The following is an 18,688-nucleotide window of genomic DNA, read 5'->3' as shown; positions in this document are numbered from 1 at the left end:
GCTCCTCTTACATAAAAATTCTAGGATTCCCTATAAACTGCAGGTGAGAAGCTGACCAGAGGAGGAATGAAATCCCAAACCATGGAAAGTACTAGACTAAGACGCTGGAGTTTTGGCCTCCATCCTGAACTTTTGTATCTACGGATCACCAAAGCTGCTGCCGGGCGGTATTTACAAGATGGCCGTTCCTCGTGTTTATTTGGTTTATTTGGTTTCCTCATGCATTTTGCACTGAAAACAAACTAGGAAGTCAGAGACCGCTTCCTATTCTGAATATCCTCTGATTCCATTACATATGAATCGGATTACCCATTACTAGGTAGGCGAAGCCTGTGCACAGAGAAGTTAATTGTAAGATCCAAACCGTGCCTGGTGTATAATTATGGCAAGAATATTTTTTAATCTAACTGTAATTCCATTTAGGAATTTGGATGACTTGAGCTTTGCGCCTGTAGCTTATAATATCACCAGAAACCCTTCACGGCACTGTAACCCTGTAAGTCGGTTACCTGCCGATGCTCAAATACATACATATATAATTTTAATGGCGCCCATTATACACAGACTTCCATTATAGCACTATTTCCACTCAGTCATAATTTTATGAAAAATTCCCCTATTGGCTAAAATTTTCCAGGCTTAATCATACTCTGGAGGTGAACTTTTTTCAATTAATCTCCACTTAAGCCAATTTTGAGCTCTTTGGATGAAGGAAAAATATATATGCCAGACTCTTAAAAATAACTGTCAAGCGGGTTCCTTTTTTTTAAAATGTTTATTTAACACACTAACATTCACACTTCACAAGACTGACGTGCTGGCATCTCAATTTCCAGATGATGGAAGCAGAGGTGTTTTATTATTATTATTATTATTATTATTATTATTATTTTTTGTTTGCTTAGAACCAGCGGGGGGGGGGCCCCCGCAATAGCTTGCTCAGTTATCTCCTCTGCCATGGAGAATTATAGACAAGTCTGTAAAGCAGGTATTTTATTTTAAGCTTGTGGGGGCACTTAGCATCCACGAAACTGAATTCGAAACTGAATTCAGCTAATGCACATCAACTCTCCTTCTTACAACCCTGGCAAAGTTTTCCAATTTGGGACTAATGAGAAGAAAGTCATTTGGATTATTGATCCAGTGTGAGTCATCTAGAATGGGGAAAGAATGGGTAATTACCACTGTTTTGAATCACCTCCATTTATTATTTTTTTTCTAAACTTTATTTTGGAACTTCCAGCCTCTGTTGATTATGTTATTTCTCCAGAGGAAAACAGCCTCTGAGTGATCCCTCTGAGCAACTGAGAGGCAAAGCCTTCTAGCTTTTGGTCTCGTCTCTGATTCTTTGGTTTTCTTTCTCTAGCAAATGCTTTGTATTCAGTCTGTACAGCTTCATTTGGTTGACTGGGAGCGGGAAGTTTGCCACAACACACACAGCCATCCTCTGCAACGTGGCCAGAAAGGGCAGGACAGGAATGAATTCTTTGCTGGATTTCTTATGTCCAGGTCTTGGTGCCGATTGACAATGGATGGGGACTTTCTTCTCGATTCCAAACAAGTCTCTTAGCACAGTTATGTAGAAAGGATTAAAAAAAAAACCAAACCCTAATGAATTTTAATTGTCCTTTCTCCAAGCTAAAGTTTTCATAGGTTGCTTAAGGAAGAACCATGTCTGAGGACCTCTAACTGGGTGAGGACAGTCTTCTGCAGGAGGGCTAAGACGCCTTGGCCTGTTGACTTCTGGTCTCCCTACATTTTCCTTGTCATCCTTGACTTCTCCATGTTTTCTGCACAACAAGCACACTGAGCTTTTGGTCCTAGAGCATGTGATGCTACCTCCTGCCACAGGACCTTTGCATAGGCCATTCCTTTTGGCTACAACACCCTTACCACTCGTCTTCTGGTGAACCTGTTGTTTCTTCAGGAAAGTCCCCACTGACTGTCCCTGTTAGGTCAACCTCCACACCCCCAATGTCTGTTCTCACACCACCATACACTTCCCTTTGATGGTACTTGTCACTGTGATATTCTCACATTGACTTCTGTGATTTTCCTCCAATAGTAACTTTATTCCTACTGGCTCCATGAGGGTCCAGACCATGTATACTCCCAACGCCTGACATGAGACCTTACACATAGTAGGTGCTCAGTAATTATTTCTTGGATAGATGGATGGATGAATGAATTGACTTTGGAAATTCCCTGGAGGGGAGTCATATACTGCCAAATACCTTGGCATCCGAAGAATTTGTCTGGTCTGGTTTATGATGTTGTTCCAACGTTGGTATGTAAGACCCATGAAATGAGAGCATGGACAGAGAGGAAACGGGGCAAAGAGGACCGGAGAAAAACCCTCAGTCAAGAGCTAAGTAAAACACCTCTTGAGTGATAATATTGTAAACCTGAAAGTTGACCTTAGAGACTGTCCCTCAGATTTTACAGATGAAGAAAAGGAGGCCCAACTTTCCACCAGTAGTTACTGACGGACCACACCCCTCCTAACTTCATCTGTCCCTGGTCCACTGCTCTCGTGAAGAGATGGTCCTTGGCAGAGGTGAAGAAATGGAAGGGAGGGCAGAACTTAACAGTAGCGGGAGCCCTGAGCTGCGGAGACCCCAGGAGAGGAAGAGAGTAATGAAATCATACGGAACCCAAAGGGTCCCTGAGGGCTATGGCTAGGGAAGAAATTGGACTTCCTTCCTCTGCTCATAGATCCAACGTAGAAAGCTTTACTAGGAAATCCCTGAAGGAAGAATTGCCATCTTTTCTATCATCCCCAGTGAACCCTTTAGTCTATAATCTGTAAAGACAAAGGCAGTCAGATAGAAGAAGGTACCCAATTATCACGGATTCTCTCAGTAGGGCTGAGCGGCTTAAGGCGTAGGTTTTAGGCCAGGCTCCTGAGGGTGAACTTCACCAACTGGGTGATTTTGGTCAAGCCCCTTAACCTCTCTCTCAGTTTTCTCATCTATGACATGGGAATAATTGAACCTGTATTTTTTAGGGTCAGTACGTGGATGACATATAATATGATTATAAAGTACCTATGCATGACAACCTAAGAAATGCTTGGTATGACCTAGCATTCAACACTCAACGGATTTGTACTGAGTGCTTACCAGGTGCCTATAGGGGACAAGGTCAGGTCGTGGGGGCATGGGTCTTACATTATAACGGGGGAAGAAAGATGAATTTGAGAAACAGGAGATTTGCAGAGTAGGCTCAGAGCCCTGAAGAAAATATTACAGAAGTGGAAAGGAAGGAGGAATTGGCCACTTTCAAATAGGTTGGATCAGGAGATCCTCTTTGAGGTCACGGCATTGGATGTGAAGGATCCAACTACGGAAAGAGGTGAGGAAAAGTGTTCTCGCCCAGCAAATGCCAGAAATGGAAAGTCCAAAGCCTTGAGATGGGAACGTCCTTATGCCCGGGGCCATGAGAAGCCGGAAGTTTCTCAGCTGGAGTGAGACAGGATCTGAGTTATGTTTAAAAAAAAAAAAAAAAAAAAAACAACCCTCTGCCCCAAACCCAGAGAATGTACACCACCACCAGCGAACCCTATGGGTTTGCGGAGATAAGGATTCGTCCATGCAAGGTCATCAACTCTCACAACTGTTCCACTCTGGTGGGGGATGTTGAGAGCTCACGAGCCCATGTGAGCGGGGGTGGGTTATGTGCAGGGGCATGTGGGAAAAATCTCTGTACCCTCCACTCAATTTTGCTGTGAACCTAAAGCTGCCCTAAAAACAAACTCTCAGTTAAAAAAAAAAAAAATTAAACTAGTTAATTGGGGGGAAAAAAAAGTAGAAAATTTTGGTGTGAATTCTGGTGTAGAAAACAGGTTTTAGTGGGGCAAGAGCCAAGGCAGAGAAACCAGTCAGGAAGCTAGCAGAGAAGGCGAGGTGAGGGAAGGAGGGGTGGTGGATGGCATGGGGTAGACGGACAGGGTGAGCAGGGAGAGGGAGCCCATGGGGTCAAGATAAACTTTAGAGGTAGAAGCAAGAGGGCCAGCAGCGGGGAAGGGGGGGCGGGGAGGTGGGAGGCAAAAGGGAGAAACCGGAGATGAGTCCTAAGTGTTGGTCTTGAACAACTGGAAATCGAGGTCCTGTTTATCGAGACGGAGACAATCGGGACGAGAGACCCTGGAGATTATAGTGTTTGCCTTTGTTCTTACAATGAGGGAGGTGGATCTGGGGTTCCAGAATTGTGCGGTGTTCAATAAAATATGCCCCATCTCTTAGGAGTTTTAAGGACAGAGAAAGTACTGGGGGGACCTGGGGGGGGGGGCGCAGTCGGTTGAGCATCTGACTTCAGCCCAGGTCGTGATCTCATGGTTTGTGAGTTCAAGCCCCGCATCAGGCTCACTGCTGTCCGCGTGGAGGCTGGAGCCTGCTTCGGATCTTCTGTTCCCCCCCTCTTCCTCTCTCTCCCCCATTTGCACACAATCTCTCTCTCCCAAAAACAAACAATAAAAACAATTAATTAAATAAATATTAATAAATTATATCAATAAAGTAATTTATTAATATAAATCAATAAAAGTAGTTTACGAGGTTTTTAGAAATCTTATTTTATACCAGGTGATAAAATCTGAACAACTCAATGCCACTTTCATGGAAGCATTTTCTTCTAACGGAAACACAGTTACAAGAACGCTAGACCAGGAGTCTTAGAAAAGATGTCATTCCCACTCAGCCACTAAAAGTCACCTGCCCTTTCTGGGCTTTCACTGATTTACCTGGAAATGGAGGGCTGTGGGGCACCATGTCCTTTCCGGGTGTCACATTCCATCAAACGTTGGCCGGAGCGAGATACACTTTTCCGACATTGACAATGAAGGTGATGCGCCTTGCATCCATCCATTTGCATTTTGTGGTTTTGGATTTCCCAGATGCTCTGCAGTGTAGACCATCGCTCTCATAGCCTGTCAGCTTGAGAGCCCTTATTCGCCATGCTGCACAGGCAACTCAGCATAAACGTTGTCGGGGGCCACATGTCCTGGAGAGAAGTCATTTTCAACCAAGAGGGCCTCAAGTCACAAGACTTTCCAGCTTTGATTCACTTTGGGCAGCTGCCCGGAGAGCCTGGAACCACAGAACTGCCCCGTGAGGGACCGTACTATGTGGGGCAGTGGGTTATCAGCCTTGTAAACTCACTTTGTGACAAGCGCACGGCTTTGACTTGACATGAAGGCAAAAATCAGGGCTACCATATGGTGAGCCATGAGAAAGGAGCAAGGCAGGGTGGCTAAGCGTGAGAACAGCTGGCTAGGGGCAGAGTCTGGGCTTTGTTCCCACCGCCCCACTAACCAGGTGTGTGTGTCTTTGGGCAAGTCATTCCAGGAGGCTCCGTCTCCTCAACTGGAAAATGCTGTGTGCTTGGACGGTTCTCTCTCTGGTCTCTTAGCTTGGGGATTCCACGAGCAATTGTGGGGCCTCATGGATGCTGTGGGCACAGCACAAGAGAACAGTATAACAGTATCGTTTGGCCCAATTACTGGACTTGACACTTCTGTTCATGCCCTGGGAAAGAATTCTCAGGCAAGGAGGGTGAAGCTCATTGAGGTGCTAATGAAGGGTTTCACCTTCCCCTAAAGGGTCTTTGGGTGAGATCCAGGACAGGTGGCAGCTAGAGGGGAGTGGTGATTAGGAAGGCATCATCAGGTGGTACCTGCAGGGTGAGGTATTGACTTTGCCCTTCTCTGTAGTACGGGAATGAACAGATGGAGTGCTAGACCCCCACATCTTATGAACTTAACCTTGAATGTGCAGACAGGCAGAAGCATAAACCTGTAACCAAAAATAGCATTTATTATCGATGTCTTCCTTAAAAAAAAAAAGGCAAATCCCATATTATTTTCCTGGGTTGATCATCTCCATGGTCTCTTAAAACATATAGTTGGAACTGGAGGATAGGACTCAGAAAGCGAGTTGTTTTCCCTCTGGGCTTTTTCTTTTCTTTTCTTTCTTGAAGTAGGTTTCACCCCCAGCATGGAGCCCAACGCGGGGCTTGAACTCACGACCCTGCAATCAAGACCTGAGCTGAGACGTTTAACCGACTGAGCCACTCAGGTGCCCCTCCTTTGGGTTTTTTAAAATGGAAATGAATGGGGGGCCTGAGTGGCTCAGTCAGGTGGGCATCCGACTTTGGCTCAGGTCATGATCTCACGGTTCGTGGGTTTGAGCCCCAAATGGGTCTCTCTGCTGTTGGCACAGAGCTCACCTTAGATCCTTTGTCCCCTTCTGTCTCTGCCCCTCCCCTGCTCACATGCTCTCTCTCGAAAATAAATTAAAATGTAATGAAAATAAAATGGAAATTTTAAAAAATAACATAAATTTAAAAATAACGAAAATAAAATGGCAGTTAATGATCAGTGTTTTGTCAGTGCAACACTCCTTACCATGAAGTCCGTGACTATGTGAGCCATTCTGATTTCGAACATTCCTAAGTGTCAGCAGCCATCCGTGTCCTGGAAGCGTTTCATGTGGGGGATGATGGCTCTATTAGGGGTTTTATGTGCTAACCCAGGGCAGAGACTGGCTATTACTTCTTGAATCCTGCTATTTCTCCTGTTTATTTATTCAACAAATATCAACGAGTATGTCTGATAGTCCCTGCACTCCGCTAAGGACTGGGGACAAAGTGATACGGTACCAACAAGTCCCAGCTCTCTCCTGCTTCTTATGTAAATTCGAATTCCTCTGCTATTTTTCAAGTTCCCCTGTAACATGGCTCCAGTCTATCAACTCAAGCTATTTTCTACTATTCATCAACCTAAATATTCTACCCCACTCTGCTGCTTGTCCCCACACATTATATATACACCCCCTCCCCAGCATATAGACAAATAGAATGCTCATTTCCCCGTCTTTCATTTTCTCATGTCTGTCTACACCAGGGATGACTCTACCCTCATCCATGTACTTCTCCAAAACCTACTCCTATTTCAAGGCTTAACACAAATCCACCTTCTCTGAGAAGTGCTTTGTGAACGCACGAGTCCAATCCAATGGCTACTTCCTCCAAGGTTCTGTACCCCTTGACCACACATCTCGTTGACTATTTTCAGACACCCATCTTTTTCCTTCTCTTTTTGTGTGTGTTGACTTGATCGGCACATGTGAATTCTAAAATTTGACCCCAGAAAGGTCAACCATATGTACACCTTCGTTAGCCGCACGAGATTTGAACAGCGTTAGTCTCAAAGGAAGTTCTCAGTTACTTCCTTGGCTCATCACATATTTTGTCTGCAATCAAGATATACTTCTATCGAGATGGTAGAATCACAACCATATGGCAGATGTTTAGAACAACAGGCTTTAACTGACTGCATTTATTTGAACCTTAAACATCCCAGACCTTTCCCTTAACTATCACCATTAAAACTACAAAACATCAAAGGATATCATACTTGAAAATGACACGTATCTAAAATATCTAACTATGACTTACTACCTTTCTAACTTCAATTACTACATTAAACTAAAAATCAGAGTATTAAAAAAATTTTTTTTAATGTTTATTTATTTTTAAGAGAAAGAGAAAGAGAGAGACAGAGCATGAGTGGGGAAGGGGCAGAGAGAGAAGGAGACACAGAATCCAAAGCAGGCTTCAGGCTCTGAGCTGTCAGTACAGAGCCCGATGTGGGACTTGAACTCATGAACTGTGAGATCATGACCTGAGCCGAAGCTGGACGCTTAACCAACTGAGCCACCTAGGTGCCCCTAAGATTAGAATACTTTTAAGGATTATCTCTTCTCTACTGCTATGCGATGTCATCTTGTTCTTAAATTGAGTAGCCATATATGAGAATCTATTTCTCAACTTCCATTTTATTTTACTGGTCTATTTGTCTGGCCTTGTCTCTATATTGCCTGGTTTTAATTACCGTTCCTTGATTGTATAATACAATCTTCAGTAGAATACATCTTCCTACATTATTTTTCTTCAAGAATGTACTTTTGTTGGTCTTATGCATTTCCAAAGGAATTTAGAGATCAGGTTGTCAATTTCCACAAAGAAACCTGCTGGTCCTTTCATTGGAATTGCACTAAATGTATAGATCCACTTGGAGATAATTGGTATTTTCACAATATTGGGTCTAACCTTGCATGAGCATGATATATCCCATTATTTAGGAATATGATAGCCATATGGAAAGAAAAAGTAAAACATGATTCCTTACTTCACACCATATACACAAATCAGTTCCAGGTAGATTTAAATTCTAAGTGTGGAAGATAAAACAATACAGCTTCTAGAAAATCATATCAAAGAATTTTTTATGCTCATGGACTAGAGCAGGACTGCTTCAGCGGGAAAAAAAGCTAATCATAAGAGAAATAAGCAATACATTGGACTTCACTGATGTTAAAAATAATAAAAAGACACAATGAAACAGTGGAAATATAAGTTACCAAATGGGAGAAATATTTATAAAATCCAACAAAAGGACGGTACCCAGAATATATGAAGACCTCTTACAACTCAATATGAAAGAACATAATATCTCCTCCCAAAAAACTAGGCAAGAAACTTGAAGACGCATTTGACAAAGAACATTAAAATGGCCAATAAATGGGATGCCTGGGTGGTTCAGTCAGTTAAGGGTCCAACTTTGGGTCAGGTCGTGATCTTGCAATCTGTGAGTCTGAGCCCCACTCAGGTTCTGGGCTGACAGCTCATAGCCTGGAACCTTCTTCAGATTCTGTGTCTCCCTCTCTTTGCCCTTCTCCTGCTCTCCCTCTCTCTCTCTCTCTCTCTCTCTCAAAAATAAAGAAACATGAAAAAAAATTTAATGGCCAATAAATATAAAAAAAGGTGCTCAATGTCATATTCATCAGGGAAATGAAAATTAAAAGTACAATGAGACACTAAAGCATACCCACCATAAACACTAATATTACCAAGTTTGGGCAATAATGTGAAATAACAAAAACTTCCATACACAGCAGGTGGAAATGTAAATTAGCAAATCACTTTAAAATCTTGTTTGGGGGGGGCGCCTGAGTGGCTCAGTCAGTTAAGTGACTGACTGTTGATTTCGACTTCTGTCATGACTCAAGGTTTGTGAGTTTGAGCCTCACCTCAGGCTCTAGGCTGACAATATACAGTCTGCTTGGGATTCTCTCTCTCTCCCTCTCTCAGCCCCTCCCCTGCTCTCTCTCTATTCCTTTCTCAAAATAAATAAAGAAATTTAAAATTATACATATGTTGTTTGGTATTACCTACTTAAGTTGAATATATGTATGATCCATGACTTAAAAATTCTACTCACAGTTATATATCCAGTGTGCACCAAAAACCAGACACATACCAAGAAGAGCAGCATTATTTTTAACAGTAAAAAGAAAAAGGAAAGAACCCTAATCCATCAAATTCTATCAACAATAATCTAGATACATAAATTACAGTTTTTCACTCCTTAGAAAACCATGCAACAGTGAAAATGAAGGGATCTAATTCTACATGCAACACCATGAATGAATCTCACAAAAAGTGTCGAGCAAAAGAAACCAGTAAAAAAAAGCCAAACAAACAATGGGGCGCCTGGTGGCTCAGTTGGTTAAGCGTCCGACTTTGGTTCAAGTCATGATCTCTGGTTTGTGAGTTTGAGCCCCGCGTCAGGCTCTGTGCTGACAGCTCAGAGCCTGGAGCCTGCTTCGGATTCTGTGACTCCCTCTCTCTCTGGCCGTCCCCCACTCTCACTCTGTCTCTCTCTTTCTCAAAAATAAATAAACATTAAAAAATGTCTCAAAACAGACAAAACCCACAGAAGATCATACTGGGTAGTTTCATGTATATATGGTTCAAAAACAGGCCAAACTAATCTATGAGGGGGTTGGGGGGAGTAAACAGTACTTGGAAAGAAATATGAGGAATCTTCTAGGTAACACTCGGGGTGGTGATTACTTCGGTGTGCTTATTGTGTGGTATTTCATCAAGCCGTAGGTGTGTAATTTGTGCACTTTTTTATATGTATATTTCAATTACAAGAGGATTTTAAAAACCAGATAAAATCTACCAATGCTACTTCTGAAATTGCATATAAAATACAAATTCAGCTAATGTCCTAAGTTTCAGAAAAATCTAAAGCAATATATAAAAGAAGAAGAACGCCCAGGGAGAGATCGGTGTCTTTTTTAACCATTTTTACTTGGTTAACCCATCCTTTCTTTGTCACCCATTGCTGTGCTGGGTCCCTAATACCCTACCGATGGGCTGAGAACACCACTTGGCTGTTTTAACCCAAGTCACTTTGACTTCCTGTGGTCTTGCCCTGGCCAGAGGCCAGGCACAAGTCTCACACTTGGCACACTAGTCTCACAATTGCCCATTTTCAGAGAAGGAAAATCCTTTTGACATTTGATTTTCTCTCTCAACCTGAAAAATGACTTTTAATCTTCCTGGTTAGAAACTTAAAAAGGCGAGGTGCCTGGGGGGCTCAGTCGGTTAAGCGTCCGACTCTCGATTTCGGCTCAGGTCACGATCTCACGGTTCATGAAGTCGAGCCCCACATTGTGCTCTGTGCTGATAGCGTGGACCCTGCTTAGGATTCTCTCTCTCCTCTTTCTCTGCCCCTCCTCCTCACTGTCTCTCTCTCTCTCCCTCAGAAATAAATGAACATTAAGAAAAAAAAGAAACTGAAAAAGACTTTAGAAAAATACTGTGCTATTGTTACTTGCCCTTTAATTGCTATGATTTTTAACATCATATTGACATCCTCTGAAATCATCAATTAAACCAGAGTTTGAGCTTTCAAGACTATGTTGGCTTTTAGGTTTTTTTCATTAATGGCACTTTCCTCATGGGCTAAATTCTAACTAAATTGCTCTGTCTCGGCCCTTTCTGTTCCGTGCATTAGTTGGCCTGTCCATGCATAATACAGCACACGCTCTCTTAATTAATGCAACTTAAAACAGATCTTTATATCTGGCAAGGCAGAATACCCACCTTCTCAGTGTTCCATCCCTACCCCAGTAGGAAGTCACTGCTGCCACTGTCATCTGGTCCTCTCTTTGGGGGAGGAATAGGATTCATAACCAGCCATTGAAGGGGGGCCTTGTGACTTGTTCTGGTGCTGATTGTGAACACAGGGACATGTGTTACTTCCAGGCCATTATACTTAACTGTCAGTTTGAGACCCTCTACAGGTCTCTTTTATCAGTCAAACAAACAAAGCCAATCATCAACGGGCCATGTTGCATCCGAAATAGGTCGTTGCTGTTTTAAGCCACTAAGAATGGAGGGACTGCATGTTCCTGAATCATAATCTAGCTTATTCTGACCAACACACACAAAACCAATTGATGTTTTCAAGAATGTCTGGATATTCTTTTCTTATTGGAATTTTGGGCGGAATTGCAGGAAATCTGAAGATTCATTTTGGAAGAGTTGACATCTTCACAATATTGAATCTCCCTGTCCAAGAATGTGCTATGACTCTTCACTTACTCCAAGTCTTTACTATTCAGAGTAAAGTTACATAGATTTCATGGAAAAGAATATAAAGTGAAAGTTAGGCTGGGCATGCGTTTCTCTTTACTGATTATTTAGATTTGTTATCAAAATGTGAGGACATTTAATCACCTTTTACTGGGTCATCTTGGCAAATTTTCTTGATTGTCCTAATAGCTTTGAATCGAATCCCTTAAGTTTCCCATGTAGAGGGGCACCTGGGTGGCTCAGTTGGTTGAGTGTCTAACTCTTGATTTCGGCTCAGGTCATGAATCCCAGGGTTGTGGGATTGAGCCCCACATTGGGCTCCATGCTGTGCATGGAGCCTGCTTAGGGTTCTCTCTCTCTCTCTCTCTCTCTCTCTCTCTCTCTCTCTCTCTTTTCCCCTCTGCCCTTCTCCCCTGTTCATGCACTCTCTCTCTCTCTCTCTAAAATAAAAAAAAGTAAAAAATTTTAAAAAGTTTCCCATGTAGAAAATTAATAATGCCAGATAATGGTAATTTTCTATTTTTTCCTACTAATTAATATCTCTTTTTTTCTATTTCCTACCTTGCTATGTTGATGGGAATTCTAGAATAAGACTGACAATATCTATGCATGTGGATTTTTTTTTTCCTTTTGTTCTTTGTTAGAGGTCAGCAAGCTTTTTGTTCTGTAAAGAGTCAAATAGTAAATATTGTTAGCTTTGGAGGTGATTCTATTTCTGTCACAACCACTCAACTCTACCATTGTAGCATGAAGGCAGCTAGCTATACACAATAACTAACAAGTAAACATAACTGGTTTGGGCCTGTAGACCATAGTTTACTGAACCCTGATACATTTTAATGACAAAGCTTTCAATGTTTCACTATGACTATGATTTTTTTGGCCATTTTAAGGAATAACACTTCATTTATAGATTGACGAAGTTTTCTTTTGTTTTTTTTGGAGGGGGGGTTGGTAATCTTTTCCTTTTGGACATCAAGATCATTACATTAAATTTTTTTTTACATATTAATTGCATTAACTACATCTAGAGAATATTCTACTTATTACCTAATGTTGAACCGTCCTTATATGCCTACCACACACTTAGTCATAATAAATTATTTTTATTTATTCCTGGATTTTATTAACTGCCCGTTGACCAGACCTCCACAATGTACCAAGAGCTCTTCCAGAAGCAGTCAATACAGCAGTCAATAAAAGTCATGCTTCCATGGAGCTTAGATTCTAGTGGGAGGACACAGATAATAATAAGGGACACACAAGTATGACAGGTGTAGGATAATGAAGCAGAGTGAATGACAGGCTAGCATGCTACTTCAGAAATGGGGGTTCAGGGAAAGCTTCTCTGATCAGGTGACATTTAAGGACATGGGGGGTGCCATCTAGTCAACCAAGTAAGCAATGGACATACTACACTAAAAAAAAATCTCAAGATAGGGACTGAAAGGGATGCTGGGAGTACACAGTAGAAGCCACTAACATAGTCTTGCCTGGGCCACAGGGTGCCCAGACATTTGGTCAAACATTATTCTGAGTATGTCTCTGAGGGTGTTCCTGGGTGACTCACGTGAGTCAGTAAACTGGATAAAGCAGATTGCCCTTCTTTTTTTTTTTTTATATATAAAAAGTTTATTTATCATAGAAAGAGAGTGCACACACGCCATGGTGGAGAGGGGCAGAGGGAGAGAGAGAGAGATTCTCAAGCTCAGCGTGGAGTCCAACCCAGGGCTCCATTTCATGACCCTGGGATCATGCCTTGAGCTGAAGTCGAGAGTCCAAAGCTCAACCAGTGGAGCCACCCAAGTGCCCCTGCAGACTGCCCTTGCTAATGTGGCCAGGGTTCATCCAATCCGCTGGAGATCTGAATACAGCCACAAAAAGACTGAGTAAGAGGGAACTCCTTTTGTTCCTGTTGCCTGACTGCCTTGAGCTGGGTGATCTGTCTTCTCCTGCCTTTAGACTCAAACTGAAACATATCGGCTCTTCTTGGGTATCTAGCCAGTTGGTCTTCTGACTGGACCCTCCACCGTAGACTCTCCTGGTTGTCAGCCCTTCAGATGGGGATGAGAACCACACACTGTCTCTCCTGGGTCTCCGACTTGGCAACTGCAGATCTTGGGACTTCTGAGCCTTCCAAGTCCCATGAGTCAATCCCTCATAATAAATCTCTCTCTTTCTTCCTCCCCCCACATCCACACACCACACGCATTCATTCTACTGGTTTTGTTCTTCTGAAAATCCCTGACTAGTACAATGAGCAGAAGAGAGAAATGTTCCATAACGACATGACTTACAGTCTCAAAACTGGGAGTCAAGGGCAGTTTCAAGCAAACGAAAGTTCAGCAGGCCTGAAGCATGTGGGATACATGAATCAGAGCCAACGACATTGAGCAACGTGGAGACACTGAACTGGATTTCATCATATACCAGGCATTTTAAGAAGAGAAATTATTCAGGCTAAGGCTCTGGCGCAAAGCAAAAAGAAATTAAAGCATAATAGGGGAGCCTGAGTGGCTCGGTCAAATAGCCCACTTCTGCTCAGGTCATGATCTCGTGGTCACTGAGTTCAAGCCCCGCGTCAGGCTCTGTGCTGACAGCTCCGAGCCTGGAGCCTGCTTCCGATTCTGTGTCCCTCTCTCTCTCCCCTTACCCGCTCACATCTGTCTCTCGAAAATGAATAAATGTTAAAACAATTTTTTTAAAGCATAATAAAAAGGTGGTCCCCTCCCCCCAAAATTGTAGCCAGAAGGGGAAATTTTAAAATGTTCTTTTAAAATTAGTGGGCTGGGGCGCCTGGGTGGCACAGTCGGTTAAGCGTCCGACTTCAGCCAGGTCACGATCCCGCGGTCCGTGAGTTCGAGCCCCGCGTCAGGCTCTGGGCTGATGGCTCAGAGCCTGGAGCCTGTTTCCGATTCTGTGTCTCCCTCTCTGTCTGCCCCTCCCCTGTTCATGCTCTGTCTCTCTCTGTCCCAAAAATAAATAAAAACGTTGAAAAAAAAATTAAAAAAAAATAAAATAAAATTAGTGTTGGGCCAGGGGTACCTGGGTGGCTCAGTCGATTGAGCATCCGACTGCTGCTCAGGTCATGATCTCCCGCTTTATGAGTTTGAGCCCCACAACGGGCTCTCTGCCTGCAACGGATCCTCTGTTCTCCTCCCGCTGCCCCTCCCCCACTTGCACTCTCTCAAAAATAAATAAACAATTAAAAAAAATTAGTGTTGGGCCAAAAGGCACATGAAAACTTCAATTATAAACTTTTTAGAAATTTAAAAAATATAAAGGATACGATCAGAGCCCCCCAGAAATAAAAGGTGGGGGGGGGGAGCCTTAGGTTTATTAGAAAACAAGAAAGACTGACAATAAAATACTCAATTCTAGAAGTTTAAAAAAAGTTGAGGAAAAAACCCCAACAAGGATAAAGAGCCTCTCTTCCTGCCGTTCTCTACATAGAGAGCTCTTCTCCAATATCTTCCTGCCTCCTGCAGGTGACTTCTGTTCAAACGCCACTGACCAGAGCTTTCCCCGAAGCTCAACTCTAAAATGGCATGATATCCTGTCACTCTCTCACTCTGCTTTGTTATCCTTCATTTGCCATATTCCGTGTGTCTTTGTTACCACCTGTACTCTCCCCCTAGAACGTAAGCTCTGTGGGACTAGGGACCTCGGTCTGTTTTGTCCCCTGCTGCACCCCCAACTTCTAGAAGCGTGCCTGGCACGTGAGTGCCCGTGGCAGGGTCTGCGACCAGCCTGTTGACATTTTGTCCCCTATCGAGTATAAGGCTTGACATTTGGCAGACACAAAATAGATATTTATTGAACGTGTGTTATCGTGTTTCACTGGAGATTTAAAGAAATCAATATTTTGGGGAGTACAAAAACCTATATACATAGTTATTAAATCAAATGTAATAATTAAAATATCCCACTCATCTAGGGGCGCCTGGGTGGCTCAGTTGGTTGAGCAGCCAACTGCGGCTCAGGTCATGACCTCACAGTTCATGGGTTCGAGCCCCACATCGGGCTCTGTGCTGACAGCTCAGAGCCTGGAGCCTGCTTCCCATTCTGTGTCTCCCTCTCTCTCTGCCCCTCCCCCACTCATGCTCTGTCTCTCTCTCTCAAAAATAAATCACATTAAAAAATTAAAAAAAAATTGATACCAAGATTGTATCAACTGTTTCTCATCTATAATATATCTCAACATGATTTTTTTTTTGGCACAAAAAATTTCATGACTCTTTTCTTGTTTTGAATTTTTCATTAATACCACATAATGCTTTTTTTCCCCACAAATGCTTTTAGTCTTAAATTCCATTTTGTGTGATAATAAAATCATGCTCTGAGTTTATTTTTTTCATTTTCCTGAAATAATGAATATTTTCACTTTTCTGTGCCGTGTTACTTTGGACATCTCTACTACAAACAGCTAGGATTTGCCTTTAATTCGATCTGAAAATTCTTTTATCTTCTGCTCAGAAGTTTAGCCTATTCTCATCTTTTTCAAAAAATATTTATTTTATTTCTTTTGAGAGAGTGAGAGAGAGAGTAGGGGAGGGGCAGAGAGAGGGAGGCAGAGAATCCCAAGCAGGCTCCACACTATCAGCACAGAGCCCGACGCGGGGCTCGAACTCACGAACCGTGTGAGATCATGACCTGAGCCGAAGTCGATGCTTAACCAACTGAGTCACCCAGGCGCCCCCCCCCACCCCCATTCTCACTCTTAATGTGACAACAGTAACCCTGGTCATATCTTTGTTATCGCGTTATACGTGTTCTATTTCATGAGCATCTTTGTACTAGGACATCTTTCTAAATCTAGCTCTTTCTTCTACGTGGCCTCTCTATGCTCCTCCTTTCTGGAGGCCACAGTGTCTGCCTTGGCAAACAGAGGGCAGCTGAGAGTCTCTGATGGAGAGAAAACCCGGTCTGCCCTAGCTTTCCCCCTGGCTGAGTTGTTCCTTCATTTCCTAGCACAGATAAGCTATGGACCCAGCAGGAAAAAAAGGGCTCCGAGGAGCTGATGCCCGTCTCTTGCTGGCCCCCTCGTCCCCGACACCCACATCCGCTTGAGAGGCTTATTCCAAGCCTCTACCTACACTGATTTCCCAGCAGACTCAGTGGCATGATGGAGCTGCTTGGGTGGCCTTGCAGGAGCCAAATCTGTGCATCTCTCCCCTGTCTGCTGTGGTAGGCTGAAATTGGCCACGGCAGGAACATTGACACGGTGCATCGCATCAGGGCTTTGTATGTCCGGAGTGCTGGTAAACCCTTCTCCCCTCACCACTCATCCCTGCCAACACCTGCCTTTTCTAAACAAGGGGAATGGAGACTTTGTTATCCTTCGCGGCTTCCTCTGTAGTGTGCCCAGATACTTCAAACTTTTAACGTGTTGCTGAAATTCCATCCTCATTTCCAGTGCTGATGAGGCATTTCCCTGATTTTTTGTGTGTCCCCTGGGTATTTTAACGTGGTTTCTGCGTGTGGGGTAGGGATGGACCCCTGATCTCCAGTTATCATCCGTTTCAGAAGTCCCTGTGACGTGTCTTCATCCCATCATCCATGCAAAACATGGGCAGATTTATGCAGGTCCCTGTTTGCTGCCTTAATTATCACCGCTCCGCCAAATAGCACTCGCTCTGCCACTAATGATTCTAATCTAAGCTGGGAATTGATGTTGACAAAACACAAGCTGTTTAGTTTCTGCAGAGGCTGATCAAATCTCCTATGGAAAACAGAGGCTTTACTAGATATCCATAATCAAAGCCCCATTGATTGAGGAAAAATCCAGCGGATACGCAGGGAGGTAGGTAATCAGATTCTCTGAGAAGGTAGGAGGAAATATTCAAGATTACGAATATATCATGGCCGTTATATCACTGAGTTATCAGGTTGTCCCTTAACTAGATGTACATGCTCTGTGGAGGTCCCCCCCCCCAAGGCTCATTGTTAAAATACCTCATTTAGGGCAAACTTGTCAAGGCAACTGGGTATGTTTTAGGGCTTAGAAAGGAATACGGTTAGCATGTGAGGCAAAACCAGAGAGATTATGGCCATTTTGTAAATCAAGAAGACTTTATAGGAGGAAATAGGGAGCCATTGAAGGTTTTTAAGCAGGAAAACAATGCAATAAAAGTTGTAATTAAGGAAGATTAGTCTGGCAGTGTTAGGGCAGGATCTATATTAAGACCCTTATATGGGAACAGAGATAGAATTAGGAATGAGTTAAAAATAAAAAATAAAAAGACAGAGAGAAAGAGAGAAAAAGCATCAAATCTCTTCTACTTTTAGTAGGCACTTAAGGTAACGCATAGACTGGGAAATACTCAAGAAGTCTTGCAACGCTTTCTCAGTTCATTAAGTTAAATTGCCTCTTTGCTCTCACTTAGTATTCATGAATGCCAGAACTAGTCCTGTGTTACAACACAGGGAGTCTCCAGGCAGCCCAGGGACCTCTCGAAGACTCCTTTTCACTCCGTTTCATTGTTGCAGGGAAATGAGCACCGTTAGCCAACAGCCCACATGCAGTGTGAACCTCCCACTGTCCTCTTTTCTGGAGCAGCTGAAATCTCACCCATTCTTAAGGGAATAAAGGCACCGGAGCCCAAGCCTGTTAACTCTCATTCAAGAGTCATTAGACGGCCATAAAAATTCAACAAGCGTACCAAGATGACTGGGGGTTCTTGCAGGCTTATTGCAGGAAAGAAATGGTATCTGCCATGGGTAATGGTCAGTGCTCATCCTTGAGACAGACAGGACTCCAGCCGAACCTCTGGTTGTCAAAAATCGCTGTTCCTGCCTGGAACACCTGTCCCGCGTGCCCACATTATCTGATTCCTACACAGGATCCAAGCAAAGCCTACCCTCCCTTGGTGAATCCTTGCCAGCTCCTTGAGTTCACAGCCGTCCTTGACTTGAGCTGGAACAGGTTTTCCCTGCAGCACAAAATGGCATTTGGCTGATGTTTCCTGGATGGCTATTTATCCTTTCTTGCCTGAATTTTCTCTCTAACTGGATTATCAACTCCTTAAAGAAGGAACCATGTCTGACACGTCCTCCAAGGTCGGTGGCATCAGAAGACAATGCAGGTGTGGAGGTTAAGCTCACTCAATATCCTTTATTCCAAATGAGGCTCACTGTGGTGAGTTCTCCCAAGCCCCAAGCCCAACCATTTATCCCTCAGTCTCAATAGTCATCCGTGGCTACTCTCTTCCTAAAAAGATGGAGGCGATACAAATTAAGT

General features: G+C 43.2%; 1 long non-coding RNA gene across 9 annotated transcripts in view; it reads right to left on the bottom strand.

Moving 5' to 3' along the window:
• Positions 1 to 769: 769 nt before the first annotated feature.
• The window catches only part of LOC121015876 (uncharacterized), a 183,420-nt gene continuing 165,501 nt past the window's right edge, over positions 770 to 18,688 (bottom strand). For 7 of the 9 annotated variants that reach the window (XR_005784014.1, XR_005784013.1, XR_005784017.1 and 4 more), the window contains 2 exons: positions 4,742 to 5,792; positions 770 to 1,565 (listed from right to left, as the gene is read on the bottom strand). This is a non-coding gene — a long non-coding RNA (uncharacterized LOC121015876). The remainder of the gene's footprint in view (positions 1,566 to 4,741; positions 5,793 to 18,688) is intronic. The other 2 variants (XR_005784015.1, XR_005784018.1) reach the window with 2 other exon arrangements.

The sequence above is a fragment of the Herpailurus yagouaroundi genome, unplaced genomic scaffold (assembly GCF_014898765.1).
Source record: "Herpailurus yagouaroundi ecotype Mexico unplaced genomic scaffold, PumYag 208, whole genome shotgun sequence".
In the NCBI taxonomy this organism is placed as follows: domain Eukaryota; kingdom Metazoa; phylum Chordata; class Mammalia; order Carnivora; family Felidae; genus Herpailurus; species Herpailurus yagouaroundi.
The sequence above is the reverse complement of the archived record's forward strand: the minus strand, read 5'-3'. Positions and strand labels throughout refer to the sequence as shown.